General features: G+C 36.9%; 1 long non-coding RNA gene and 1 other non-coding gene across 2 annotated transcripts; one reads left to right on the top strand and one right to left on the bottom strand.

Annotated features, from left to right (window-relative positions):
• Nucleotides 1-448: 448 nt before the first annotated feature.
• LOC122066772 lies at nucleotides 449-6,593 on the top strand. Its single transcript, XR_006136464.1, has 3 exons — nucleotides 449-557; nucleotides 1,384-1,449; nucleotides 6,334-6,593. It is a non-coding gene; the product is annotated as an uncharacterized LOC122066772 (long non-coding RNA).
• An 8,082-nt stretch (nucleotides 6,594-14,675) lies between these two features.
• On the bottom strand, nucleotides 14,676-14,782 carry LOC122066773. The gene has a single exon (XR_006136465.1). It is a non-coding gene; the product is annotated as a small nucleolar RNA R71 (small nucleolar RNA).
• Nucleotides 14,783-15,502: the final 720 nt, after the last annotated feature.

Here is a 15,502-nt window from a genome sequence, read left to right as displayed (position 1 = left end):
CAAGGTGAAGTTGTCCCAACTATGTTGGGCACACCCACATCGGTAGGAATATTGTGATGTAATAGGTTACTTGGCCATGGGGCCTGGGTTTGCGCATCCGTGCACCTCAGACCAACTCCAATAGTTAGTATAACCTATCAATGCATGGATTAATATGTTAAGATCACTTAGAGGTGGGCCTACTAGTGCCAATTGGGGACTTAACACGGTCATGGGAGAAAACCCATTTGTTTCTCAAGCAAGCCTCACTGAACTTAAGTTAATTACCATAAAAAGAGTTATAAGCAAAACACACTTAATTCCCAAACAAGACTCAATAAACTTTAATTGGCATATAATTGTTTATTATAAAACCCATTATTTTCCCAACTAAGCTTTAATGAACTTAAGTTTCTATAAATACAGCCATTAGCTCATTCTTTTCATTTCCTATCAAGTTAAAGATAAGAGGAGAAGAGAAAGGAGAAAGGAGAAAAAGAAGAAGAAGAAGGAGGAAGCATGCGAGAAGAAGGAGGTTGGAGCAAGAGAGGGATCATCTTCACTCACCCCACATTAAGGTGAGTTAAAACTCTCTCCCCTACCTCTATTGTATGCTTGCTCTCTCTCTCTCTCTCACACCTCATTTTCTTCACCCAAGCTAAATTAGAAACCCTCATCGAAATCCCCTCTACCCATCCACTCAATCTACTAATTGAGTGGGGGATTTTGTGTAGGAGACCTAGTATAGCTAACTAAGGCACTCAGTATTTAGAGTGTAGACCGCCCACTTGAAAAGCCCCAATTTAAACAACCTAAAAGTCTAGAAATTGGGTAATTGACCAAATCCCCTATAATCACCCATCCTAAAACTCTATGTTGGGGAAAAGATGTTGCAAAACCTAAAATAGGGGTTTGAGGTGATCATAAATGAAATTGGAGACCAATGCATGAAGCCCCAACCAAAATTTCCCAAAAAATGGGTAAGCTGAACCATAAATTTAGGAAATTAATCAAATCCTCTATAGTCTACAACCCTAACTCAACTGTAGGTTGAGAAATTGGTGAAGGAGACCTAGACTAAGGGATTGGGGTGACCACATTTGGGTCTAGGGACCCAATGCATGAAAACACCAATTTGATTTCTTAAAATTTATTAGCTTAAACCCTAAATTAGAGAAATTGGACAAACCCCTAGAATGTAACCCTCATAGGTGACTAATCTAACCTAATTAGTGTGAGTATGTGTTACATGCATGAATTTTAAATTTAGAACACTAACCCTAATATGTATCTCTAACCTAAAATGGGTAAACTATGAGGTGGGGGGTATGATCAAAACAATAAGAAGAGAATTAGGAGTATATATAGCTTGACCTAAAAACCCTTTGTATTTCTTATGAACAGAGCCGTCAAGTGATAAGGAAACTCGACACGAGTTCATCGGTTATACGTAACTCATAGGGACAAAAGGTGAGTGGGTGTTGTGAATATTTTATGGAGTGTTTATAACATGTTTTTCTATGCTTATGATCATGAACATATGCATTATAAATCTACTATTGTTGAGAATTTGAATGTGCATAATGATGTGTATGTTGGTGTTGATGAGTGGGATGCAGGATAGACGAAGGTTGGGTTCCGGTACTGCATGCCGACAGTGTGTGTGTGTGTGTGTGTGTGTGTTGGTGTTGATGAATGGGATGCAGGGAACCCCAAGGTTTACTACATGCCAATTGAGTGTGTGAGAGTGGGGTACAGGGTAGCCGAAGGTCGAGTTTCGGCACTGTATGCCCACAGGGTGTGTGAGTATGGTTGTGATGTAATATACTCTCATGTTAGATTGCATTGGGTTAAAAAAATAACCTAGGTGCTATAACCCCTTGCTAATAGGGGGAAAGGTATTGGCTAATCCTACCATTTGATGGACCAAGGTTGAGGGAATTTTCAGTGATCAAGGTTGGGAGTATTAGTGTCATGACAAATCCTTCACCGAAGGTTGGTTATGGTATACCCTTTACCGATGTTGGGAATCAATGTTGTGGTATATATGGGGGCTTATTAATAGTGACTTAGTAGGTACCAAAGTAGTCATATAGGGCCGGTATGCTCCTGACTCGAAAATAGCTCGTATCCTCGGGGACCAATAACATACATTCATGTCGGGGGATATGACCTATGCTGCAGTAGCACTAAAACCTAATATAGACTTATTTGTTGATTAGGCTTGTGTGACATTCATTAATTTAATACCATTCATTTAGTGTTGTTGAGCATCTGCCTTATTGTTGCATTGCATATGTGGTTATGTTTTGCTTGCATGTCCACCCTTCACAGGGCTTCGTGGAAACTCACCCTATTTGTTGCAATGTTTTTAGATGGTGATTCAGGGTACCTTCTCGAAGCTGTTATCGAGAAGGCTCTTTATAGAGATAATCTATGGGTTGAGGAGCTAGTTGCACATGAAACATGTTGTGTGTGTGTGATAATTGTGCCTTTGGGGCACCCTGAAGCTGAGTATCTGTCTTCCCTTTTTTTTCTTTTGTGTACATACCTGATGTAATCCTAGGGGTATTATTGTAATTATATTTTGATAGGAGAAAACATCCTTTTATTTAAATATGGTACATATCAATAGAATTCACCAATTGTGTTATCTACATTATGACTACCCTGTTATCCTCATTGCAATTATGTTCTGACAGGAATCAACTTTGTTCTTCCTCATCTTCTAATTCAAATTCTCTAGTTTCTCACATTGTCTTCTATTGAGTCTTGAACATTCACTAAGCCTCCTTAAAAACCTTATAAAACCCACCTCCTCAAATTTTACTGTGTACAGAGCAAAGAAATTCAGTTTCTCAAGCAAAGCTTCGATAATGGCAATGACTGAAAATTCTATTAGAGTCGGCTTACGTACCACCAACATTTGTGTAGGGGTATGACCGAACGATCGGCTCGAGATCATCCCCAATGATCAAGGCAATAGAACGAATTGCCTTAATTGATACAGACGGGTAACACCAATTTGATTTCTTAAAATTTATTAGCTTAAACCGTAAATTAGAGAAATTGGACAAACCCCTAGAATCTAAGCCTCATAGGTGACTAATCACATCATTCCTAAGCTAATTAGTGTGAGTATGTGTTACATGCATGAACTTTAAACTTAGAACACTAACCCTAATATGTATCTCTAACCTAAAATGGGTAAACTATGAAGTGGGGGGTATGATCAAAACCATAAGAAGAGAATTAGAAGTATATATAGCTTGACCTAAAAACCCTTTGTATTTCTTATGAATAGAGCCGTCAAGTGATAAGGAAACTCGACACGAGTTCATCAGTTATACGTAACTCATAGGGACAAAAGGTGAGTGGGTGTTGTGAATATTTTATGGAGTGTTTATAACATGTTTTTCTATGCTTATGATCATCAGCATATGCATTATAAATCTACTATTATTGAGAATTTGAATGTGCATAATGATGTGTATGTTGGTGTTGATGAGTGGGATGCAGGGTAGCCAAAGTTTGAATTCCGATACTACATGCCCACAGTGTGTGTGTGTGTGTGTGTGTTGGTGTTGATGAGTGGGATGCAGGATAGACGAAGGTTGGGTTCCGATACTGCATGCCGACAGTTTATGTGTGTGTGTGTGTGTGTTGGTGTTGATGAATGGGATGCAGGGAACCCTAAGGTTTACTACATGCCAATTGAGTGTGTGAGAGTGGGGTACAGGGTAGCCGAAGGTCGAGTTTTGGCACTGTATGCCCATAGGGTGTGTGAGTATGGCTGTGATGTGATATACTCTCATGTTAGATTGCATTAGGTTAAAAAAATAACCTAGTTGCTATAACCCCTTGCCAATAGGGGGAAAGGTATTGGCTAATCCTACCATTTGATGGACCAAGGTTGAGGGAATTTTCAGTGATCAAGGTGGGGAGTATTAGTGTCATGACAAATCCTTCACCGAAGGTTGGTTATGGCATACCCTTTATCGATGTTAGGAATCAATGTTGTGGTATATATGGGGGCTTATTAATAGTGACTTAGTAGGTACCAAAGTAGTCATATAGGGCCGGTATGCTCCTGACTCGAAAATAGCTCGTATCCTCAAGGACCAATAACATACATTCATGTCTTGGGATATGACCTATGTTGCAGTAGCACTAAAACCTAATATAGACTTATTTTCTGATTTGGATTGTGTGGCATTCATTAATTTAATACCATTCATTTAGTGTTGTTGAGCATCTGCCTTATTGTTGCATTGCATATATGGTTGTGTTTTGCTTGCATGTCCACCCTTCACAGGGCTTCTTGGAAACTCACCCTATTTGTTGCAATGTTTTTAGATGGTGATTCAGGGTACCTTCCCGAAGCTGTTATTGAGGAGGCTCTTTATAGAGATGATCTATGGGTTGAGGAGCTAGTTGCACATGAAACATGTTGTGTGTGTGTGATAATTGTGCCTTCGGGGCACCCTGAAGCTGAGTATCTGTCTTCCCTTTTTTATCTTTTGTATACATACCTGATGTAATCCTAGGGGTATTATTGTAATTATATTTTGATAGGAGAAAACATCCTTTTATTTAAATATGGTACATATCAATAGAATTCACCAACGGTGTTATCTACATTATGACTACCTTGTTATCCTCATTGCAATTATGTTTTGACAGGAATAAACTTTGTTCTTCCTCATCTTCTAATTCAAATTCTCTAGTTTCTCACATGGTCTTCTATTGAGTCTTGAACCTTCACTAAGCCTCCTTAAAAACCTTATAAAACCCACCTCCTCAAATTTTACTGTGTACAGAGCAAAGAAATTCAGTTTCTCAAGCAAAGCTTCGATAATGGCAATGACTGAGAATTCTATTAGAGTCGGCTTGCGTACCACCAATAGTTGTGTAGGGGTATAACAGAACGATCGGCTTGAGATCGTCCCCAATGATCAAGGCAATAGAACAAATTGCCTTAATTGATACAGACGGGTACCACCAATTTGATTTCTTAAAATTTATTAGCTTAAACCATAAATTAGAGAATTTGGACAAAGCCCTAGAATCTAAGCCTCATAGGTGACTAATCACATCATTCCTATGCTAATTAGTGTGAGTATGTGTTACATGCATGAATTTTAAACTTAGAACACTAACCCTAACATATATCTCTAACCTAAAATGGGTATACTATGAGGTGGGGGGTATGATCAAAACCATAAGAAGATAATTAGGAGTATATATAGCTTGACCTAAAAACCCTTTGTATTTCTTATGAATAGAGCCGTCAAGTGATAAGGAAACTTGACACGACTTCATCGGTTATACGTAACTCATAGGGACAAAAGGTGAGTGGGTGTTGTGAATATTTTATGGAGTGTTTATAACATGTTTTTCTATGCTTATGATCATGAACATATGCATTATAAATCTACTATTGTTGAGAATTTGAATGTGCATAATGATGTGTATGTTGGTGTTGATGTGTGGGATGCAGGGTAGCCGAAGTTTGAATTCCGATACTACATGCCCACAGTGTGTGTGTGTGTGTGTGTGTGTTGGTGTTGATGAGTGGGATGCAGGATAGACGAAGGTTGGGTTCCGGTACTGTATGCCAACAATGAGTGTGTATATGTGTGTGTGTGTGTGTGTGTGTGTGTTGGTGTTGATGAATGGGATGCAAGGAACCCAAAGGTTTACTACGTGCCAATAGAGTGTGTGAGAGTGGGGTACAGGGTAGCCGAAAGTCGAGTTTCGGCACTGTATGCCCACCGGGTGTGTGAGTATGGCTATGATGTGATATACTCATGTTAGATTGCATTGGGTTAAAAAAATAACCTAGGTGCTATAACCCCTTGCCAATAGGGGGAAAGGTATTGACTAATCCTACCATTTGATGGACCAAGGTTGAGGGAATTTTTCAGTGATCAAGGTGGGGAGTATTAGTGTAATGACAAATCCTTCACTGAAGGTTGGTTATGGTATACCCTTTACTGATGTTTGGAATTAATGTTGTGGTATATATGGGGGCTTATTAATAGTGACTTAGCAGGTACCAAAGTAGTCATATAGGGTCGGTATGCTCCTGACTCGAAAATAGCTCGTATCCTCGGGGACCAATAACATACATTCATGACTGGGGATATGACCTATGTTGCAGTAGCACTAAAACCTAATATTGACTTATTTGTTGATTAGGGTTGTGTGACATTCATTAATTTAATACCATTCATTTAGTGTTGTTGAGCATCTGCCTTATTGGTTCATTGCATATGTGGTTGTGTTTTGCTTGCATGTCCACCCTTCACAGGGCTTCTTGGAAACTCACCATATTTGTTGCAATGTTTTTAGATGGTGATTCAGGGCACCTTCCTGAAGCTGTTATCGAGGAGGCTCTTTATAGAGATGATCTATGGGTTGAGGAGCTAGTTGCACATTAAACATGTTGTGTGTGTGATAATTGTGCCTTCGGGGCACCCTGAAGCTGAGTATCTGTCTTCCCTTTTTTATCTTTTGTATACATACCTGATGTAATCCTAGGGGTATTATTGTAATTATATTTTGATAGGAGAAAACATCCTTTTATTTAAATATGGTACATATCAATAGAATTCACCAACTGTGTTATCTACATTATGACTACCCTGTTATCCTCATTGCAATTATGTTCTGACAGGAATAAACTTTGTTCTTCCTCATCTTCTAATTCATATTCTCTAGTTTCTCACATGGTCTTCTATTGAGTCTTGAACATTCACTCAGCCACCTTAAGTACCTTATAAAACCCACCTCCTCAAATTTTACTGTGTACAGAGCAAAGAAATTCAGTTTCTCAAGCAATGCTTCGATAATGGCAATGACTGAAAATTCTATTAGAGTCGGCTTGCGTACCACCAACAATTGTGTAGGGGTATAACCGAACGATCAGCTCGAGATCGTCCCCAATGATCAAGACAATAGAACGAATTGCCTTAATTGATACAGACGGATAAGCATTTTTTCCGTCCCCCCCCCCACACCCCCCAATCACATTTAACGATTGGCTCGAGATCATCCCCAACGATCAAGGCAACAGACCCCTCCCCCACAAATCAAATTTCTAGTACCTGATCAGTTCCAATAGGCGGCACCGCTAGCATTGGTGGTGGTGGAGACAGAAAGTGTCGTTAGAATGCATTACGGACAACTCCTTAGTCAACGAAGCCCTTAGCATAGCCGGACCCAATAACATGACCCGTTTATTCTCTGCTTGCGTAGACAACATCAGACACACTTTCAGAATTTGTCATCTCTTGCAAACACCATCGATGTATGACACTTGCTCTCTACCAAGCTCCTATAACCTCCTATTAGTCCTCCCTCTCGATTTTTGAGATTCCCTTTTGTTCCACATTAATTAAAAGCCCTTTCGAAGTATATTTGGCCAAACCTGAAATCTAGCAAGGCCGATTAAGAAAATGGGTTGTTCACACGGTCAGGTGGGGCGATTAATTGAAGAAAATTCATTGATTTTTTTGTTGGTGATGAAATTCACTGATTTGATTTAGTTATACATCATTACCAAATATATATATCATACTACTATATAAAAGTACGTACTTCCTGTCTTTGGTATACTTTTTCAAAATGACCAAAAAACCATTTACATCTACGAAAACAAATTCCCATCATACTACTATATAAAATTATGTACTCCCTGCCTTTGGTATACTTTTTCAAAATGATCAAAAAACCATTTACATCTATCAAAAAAAATTCCCAAATGACCAAAAAACACCCGAAAGAATCCCCAAATGACTAAAATCCCCTCAAAATTGAATATGAAACAATTATCATAATAAACTCTCTATAATTCTTTCTCTCTCTCTCTCTCTAAACGTGGAGGAGAAAGGGGGAGAGTGGAGAGTGGAGAGTGGAGAGAGAAATAGAGAGAATTATGGTAAATGGGGATGGAATGAACAATTATGGAGAGAGATATATCAACAAAAAAAGAAGTTAATAATAATAAACTCTCCATAATTCTCTATTTCTCACTCTCTCTCTCTAAACGTGTAGGAGAAAGGAGAGAGTAATAATTAATTATAATTATTAATTAATTAAATATTAAAAATGATTAAAAAAAGGTATATAATATTCCTCTCTCTCTCTCTCTCTCTCTCTCTCTCTCTCTCGACGTGGAGGAGAAAGGGGGAGAGTGGAGTATTAAAAAGGCATATAATTATAATTATTAACTATTAAAAAATCATATAATTATAAACCAAACAAATGCACTACTATTCCTCCTTAAATCTCTCTCTCTCACTCATCGTCTTTGGAAAAAACGTGGAGCACAATAGGGGGAGATTCTCTATAGAGACAATAAATAATTATGGAGACATTAAAAAGGTAAGTATAGAGAGAGATATACCCAAAAAAAAAAAGGCTCCTAAAATCTCTCCTTCCATTCCTTACAAAATCTAAACGTGGAGGAAGGGGTATATTCTCTCTATAATTCTCTTTCTCTCACTCATCTCTCTAAACGTGGAGGAGAGAGGGGTGGAGTAATCATTACTTATAATTATTACATATATCCTCATATCCTTCTTCCTCTCCTCTCTCCCTCCTGGTGCATTCCCTTTGCCCTCTGTCCAGCACATATCCTTCTGTGCTACCCAGCTGAACCGGCAGCCTCTCCGGCCAAAACCCCCTTTGGTATCAGAGCGTAATTTTATAAAAAGTTTTCCAGAAGACCCTTTTTGGAAAAACAAAGTGTCTGGCCTACACTTGTGGATATGTCCAAAAAGGTGGGCCCTCAACTTTGAAAATTATTACATATTAAAAGGATAAAAAAATAACCACAAAATTATAGTATGGAGAATTATGGAGAGATTTATTGCGCTATTATAATTATAAACCAAACAAATGCACTATTATTCCTCCTTAAATATCTCTCTCTCTCTCACTCATCCTTTTTGGAAAAAACATTGAGCACCATGGGGGGAGATTCTCCCTTGAATTATGGAGAACAGGGAGGGAATAAATAATTATGGAGATATTAAAAAGGTAAATACGTTGAAAGATATACTAAAAAAAAAAAAACGGCTCCTAAAATCTCTCCTTCCATCCCTTACAAAATCTAAACGTGGAGGAAGGGGTATTTTCTCTCTATAATTAATTTTCTCTCACTTATCTCTCTTAACGTGGAGGAGAAAGGGGTGGAGTAATCATTAATTAAAATTATTATGTATTAAAGGAATAAAAAAATATCCATAAAATTATAGTCACATAATTATGGATAGATTTATTGCATAAAAACGGTATCTTTCAATAAACTTTCATTGACTTTACAAGTTTTTATGCAATAGAATCCTTCCTTATATATACCACAGAGAGGACAAAAAATCAACTACATTATCCCACGATTTCTCAATTTTCTGTCTCTTACAACAATAGTTCAAAATATTTCAAATTCCTATTTCTTTTTTTATTATAGTAGCACAAAATTTTTCAACTTCAGTTTCTTTTTCTCTCGGATCACTGGCACTGCATTTCTCAATTTCAGATACTCCACATCCACAATGTAGTGTAATTCATTTAATCTGCAAGATAGAGCTCAAGTGGAGAAGTTATTGCACTATATTATGAAAAAATCTCCAGAGGATGCGGAAAGCAAGCATGTTTTCACGTACACCACTTTGACTTGATCAGAAATTAGTTTTTCTTAATCAGTCTCCATGGTTTGTAATATTATGGTTTATTAGTATTATTGTTATATGCTATGAGAGAATTATTTGTGAAATTGATGCCATTCTCAAGACCTCCGTAGAGGAAGACGAGACATATATTTTTTATGTTTCATGTTCCTATCTCCTTTCTATTATGGGAATTACACTATTTAGTCTGTGAATTTTCTCTATTGTATTTAGAAAAATTAGGTTTAATTTTGTTTTTAGAAAATACAAACTTTGAAAAATCAGCTCACCAAGCTTTTCAGAACTTACTTCAAATGGATTAACCCAATAATCTTGTCTTAAGAAAATGTTTAATTAGGAGACTACCACCATGTGCATTTGCACGTGTATATTTACTAGTATATATATATATATATATTGGTGATGAAATTCACTGATTTAATTTAGTTATACATCATTACCATATATATACTGTATGTACTCATGCTTGAGACCTCCTGGTGAGCATGGGGTATTTGCATACCACAATTCACCAACTGCACTAGGCAATTGTTGTTTATATTTTTAATATTTAAATGTTCTTTAAAAAACACTCAAACCCCTTTCCTTATCTCTCTCTCTCTTTCCCACTTTCCTTCTTCTTTTGCAAGAAGCCTTTCCTCCTCTCTCTCTCTCTCTCAATCGTTCCTCCTTTTTCTTTTCTTAAAATATTTTTTAGAATTTATTAAAATCTAAAAATCTATATTTTAGGAGTTTTTTTCTACCAAAATCTTATTAGTTTCCTTATCAATAATAATTCTTCACCCTCCTCTCTTATCTCTCTCTTTCTCTCTCTTTCCCACTTTCCTTCTTTTGTAATAAGCCTTTCCTCTTCTTTCTCAATCGTTCCTCCTTTTTCTCTTTTTCAAATATCTTTCAGGATTTTTTATTTTTTAAATCTATGTTTTTTGGAGTTTTTCCTACCAAAATCTTATTAGTTTCCTTATCAATAATAATTCCTCACCCTCCTCTCTCTCACCTCTCTCTCACTTTCCTTCTATTGTGTAATGAGCCCTTCCTCTTCTCTCTCAACTGTTCCTCCTTCTTCACTTTGTAAAATATCTTTTAGGATTTATTTTTTTTTTAAACAAAAGTACAAGTTCATGAACTCCTTAGAAGATTTTTTTTTTCAAATCTGTGGCTAATGCGGTGAACCTTTCATTCTGCCGGTACCACCTGTGCCACAGTCCTCACCCATGCTATATTTTTCGAGGGCTGCATATCAGTTGCTACTGAGGTGAATACAATGAACCTGCGCTGTGGAATCACAATAGCTATTGATGCTGTTGTTACAAACCTAAAGAGCAGAGCCAGAATGATTAGCACATCTGAAGAAATTGCACTGGTGTATTTCTTTCTCCCATTAGTTTTGTTGCAATTGTTAAAAGTGAAGGGTTGTAATGAACTAGTATGGACTACAATTATTTTAGTTTTAGGATCCGAGTTGCCGATTGTTCATGAGTGGGTGTCCCAAAGTTTTTTTTTTCCAAATACTTGCTGATCCATATAGCCGACCCCATTTAGTTGGGATAAGGCTATGCTTTGTTGTTGTTGTTGTTTGTTGTCATTCTCTTTCTTATGGTTTTAATTCTTGATCCCTGACCTTGTGCTCCTTTCTGTTAAAAGTCTGGGGTAGGGGTTGGGGGAGAAGAATTAATAGGAAAAAAAATGTTATTAAGTGGTTTTGTTATCTTACTGATGCCACTTTTATTTGTATGGTGTTGCTTTTCTATCTCAGTGTATAGGATTGATATCAACTAATAAATTCCCCATTCCCATGGTTATAGTTTTGACACACTATCAAACTGTTGCAGGATGGCAAGACACTATATAATGAATTGGAAGTTGTCGAGGGGATGAAATTGGACAGGGGTTATATATCTCCATATTTCATCACCAACCCAAAGACCCAAAAATGTGTCTCTTGTCATCCGATTGCTGGAGGCTCCAATTTGTTCCACTAGAGTAGAGCATCCATGAGTTTTTTGTGCTTAATTATGTTTCTTACATAAGAAATCAAGTACCTTGGTTGTGTTTATTGGAAACTGCCTTGTTGGCTGAAGCAAGACTTGTTAATCTGCTAATAGGAATTAGAAGATCCTCTTACCTTCGTCTATGAGAAGAAAATTTCAAGCAGAAATGCTGTCGTTAAAGTATTGGAGTTGGCTCTGAAGGTTAGCATAGTTTCTTTGTCTTTGACTGCCTTCAATGTCGTTTACTCCTATCATAGACTATCTGCACAATGAGTTATCTGTTTATTTGACAGGCTGATGAGCACATTTATGTGTGAAATCTAGTGTAGTAAAACATGCATTTTACATATTTAGAATAGAGCTACCTTGGGTTTTACTCTCTTTTTGCAGGTTTTATATTTTCAATGCCTTAAGGACTATCGGGTGCTATATCTCCAATTTTACACATAAAGAGATCCTATTTCTTTTCATGGTTGCGAAGAGGATGAAATTCTGAACAAGATGGAAGTGTTCAATTGCAAGTACACATTCGTATGGTCAACCGTACAAGTGATTATTCTTTTAGGGTCAGAAAAAGAATAATAGATCAGAACTAAACCGAGATGCAGGACCAACCCATCTGCAGTTGTCCCAAGGGTATAAGGAATATTCTAAATGCCAACAAGGATCGATGGACTACATCCTTTAATGATTGAAGATTCGTTTCTGGTAACAACAACTACCTAGCATAGTTGGTGAGTTGTGGTGTGCAAAATCCCTTGCTTATTAGGAGGTCTCAAGTTCGAACCTCTTAGCTGCCATTTTGTTGAGGTTTTTTTTATAATATTTTCTCTCAAGTTTCAAGAAGAGAGAGAGAAAATAAAGAGAAAAAATAGGAAAGAAGAAAATAGAAAAGAAAAGATAAAGGCATGGATGGAATTTCCCATTAAAATAGAATATTGTCCAAATCCAAGCCAGAAAAATCGGCCAAAGGGGGTTTCTTGTACAAGAAGAGAGAGAAAAATAGAAAAATGGAGAAAAAATAGGAAGAAAAAGGCAAGAAAAATCATGGGAGATTTCTCTCCACATGTTTTCTCTCTTCTCACTCCTCCACTTCATCAACAAGATAAAAAAAATCTTTTTTTTTTAGAAGCTAAAATCGTTAGCTTCCCTCCCCCATTCTCTATATAATAGAATTAACACAAAGGGAGGAGGCACTTCATTCTTCTTCTAATATTTTTTCTTAGTTGCTCTATCTCTTTCTCTAGTTTTCTCTTTCTCTAGCTCTAGTTCTAGGTTTATGCTTTAAACACTTTTGTAAGTTCTTTTTATTCAATTAATGTAAGCACTTTTGTTTTTAATTCAGTCTTTTGTTTTTATTGTTTAAACAATAGAAGTTGTAATTTTCAAGTTGTAGTTCTAGGCTTAGTTCTAGGTGACAAGAACAAGCTATGAAGCATGTCTTTCAAGTTCAATTTTTTTCTTCAGATTTGTTTTCTCTAGTACTAGAAATTTCAGATTTGGTTTATTTCAGATCTGGTTTTTAGTATTTGTAGTATCTCAAATCGATCAAGTTTTCAGTTCAAGGGTTGAAGTTCAAGTAAGTAGGCTCCTTCAGTAGTCTTCTCTCCCCCCTCTCATTCCCTCTTTTGACTACCCTTTCTCTCTTAATTTAGGATTTTAATTTCAGTCGTTAAATTATTGCTATCCCTTTCCCCCAAGGTTCATGGCTAGTAGAGTAACCATCTTTTATTGTTTTTATTTTAATTGTCTCCATTTCCCTAAAGCCAAGTAGAGTAACCCTTGTAAGAGTGACTCTCTGGTCAAGTAGGGAAGCTCATATTATGATGCATCCCTCGGGCTAAGTAGAGAAACCTACTTGTGAGTCTCTCTCTAGCTTTATCCTTTTTTTTAGTTTATTTTTATTTCAACATTTTTTCCTTCATTGCTTTTTAATTGCGTGGGGTGTTTATTTTCAGCTATTTATTTATTTAATTTTAATTACGTGGTTTGGGTGTTTAAATTCTTAGATGACGAATGGTTAGGACGTTATTTTAGATACATATGTTTAGGACGGTAATTAGAATTAGATCACAATCATTAATCGGTTGACTTTCGCATTATTAAAAGAAGTTAAAAAATAAAGTGACTACTCTCCCTGTGTTCGACCCGTAGTTACACTGATCCGTATGCTTGCGGTTATATTTTAAAATCTCAAACAAGTTTTTGGTGCCATTGCCAGGGAGACAGTTCCATGTTATTTTTCGCTTTCTTTTGGTAAATCGGAGTGCTTTGTTTGCTGTTTTTTGTTTTTCCTTTTCTTTTATTGAATTTCTAAGAAGAACAACTTGTAATAATAGTTGTATTGGTGGAGGTCATCATACCTCACAGTATGATAAAGATAGGTTTCACCCTAGGAATTGACTTGAGCAAACCCGGATCCCTGTCGGTAAGCTCTCGAAAAGCCAAAAAAAAATCAAAAAAATCGTAAAAAAAAAAGTTATGCTATCCATTCTTTTGTGCTTGTCTTACTCTAGTTGTGGGTAGTTTTTTATTGCATGAGTGTTAGGTGGGTACGTAATACTAAGAATCGATTAGAAAGAAGAGATCCAACAAGTAGTGACTATATACGTTTGCTCTCTTTAAAAACTTTCAATTTAAACCCTCCACCTAAATCTCTGAAAGATAGGTTCTACCCCACTAGAACAGCCCAACCTTCTTGCATAGTTCTACCACAAGCCTAGTAATAATTTTGAACTCAAATCTTAATACATCACTATGTTGCCCCACTTCCATGGGTTGACCTCTGAGGATGCATACCTATTTATTTCTAAGGGAATTTGAAGAGATATGTGTTCTAATTAAGATCCAACAACTTTTTAATGATGCTGTTAAGCTTAGGTTTATCACTTTTTCATTAAAAGACCAAGCCAAGAAGTGGTTGTATAAGTTACCCACAAATTCCATAACCTCATGGGAACAGTTCACAGTTGTCTTCCTTAAGAAGTTTTTCCCAACTCACAAGACCAATAAGCTTAGAAGTGATATCCTTCAGTTTAGGCAAAAGCCTAGTGAGTCCTTTTCTAAACTTATGGAGAGATTCAAGGATCTACTCCAAGAATGCCCTCACCATGGCCTAGGCTTATGGCATTTATGTCAAATAATTTATGAGGGTATTGATTACCCAACTAAACAAATGATAGAGTCTATGTGCCCTGAGGGATTCACATCCTTTACAAATGAAGGAAATGTATGAAAATTCTTACTTGACTTAGCTAACAAAACCTATGAGTTGGGATCAACCTAAGAGAGTGAAAGAACCGTAAGAAGAAAAGAATATTTTGTAGATGGGATAGTAGCCAAGGACCATTTGGATAGCCTAATCAAGAGGATTGAGGCTATTGCTCCTAGAGAGCCATCATCAGTCAATTTGGTTAAGATTTGTGCTTGGTGCCAATCCCCTGGACATGTCATAGAAGAATGCCCCGACACCTCTGGGGGAACTTCTAATGATAGTGTTAATACCTTATACCAGAATAATCCATATAGTAATACCTACAATCCAGGGTGGAGAAATCACCCAAATTTCTCTTGGAATCAGGGCAACCAAGCAGGGCATTCCAATTTTCATAATTAAGGTCAACCTGGACCCCAAAGGCCTCCCTTTGCACAACAATCTTTTTCCCAAAATACTTCCTAGGTCAAATGTAGGACCTTAGGCTAGTTTTCCTAGGGCCCCTCTCCTATCATCTTATTAGCAACCCCCTAGGTTTACCACCACTGGAGAGGTAAGTAGAATAAGTGACTTGAAAAAAAAATGGCCCTCCTTATGACAAGCCATCAAAATCATACGAGAGA

Source organism: Macadamia integrifolia, unplaced genomic scaffold (genome assembly GCF_013358625.1).
Source record: "Macadamia integrifolia cultivar HAES 741 unplaced genomic scaffold, SCU_Mint_v3 scaffold2575, whole genome shotgun sequence".
NCBI classification, from domain to species: domain Eukaryota; kingdom Viridiplantae; phylum Streptophyta; class Magnoliopsida; order Proteales; family Proteaceae; genus Macadamia; species Macadamia integrifolia.
The sequence above is the reverse complement of the archived record's forward strand: the minus strand, read 5'-3'. Positions and strand labels throughout refer to the sequence as shown.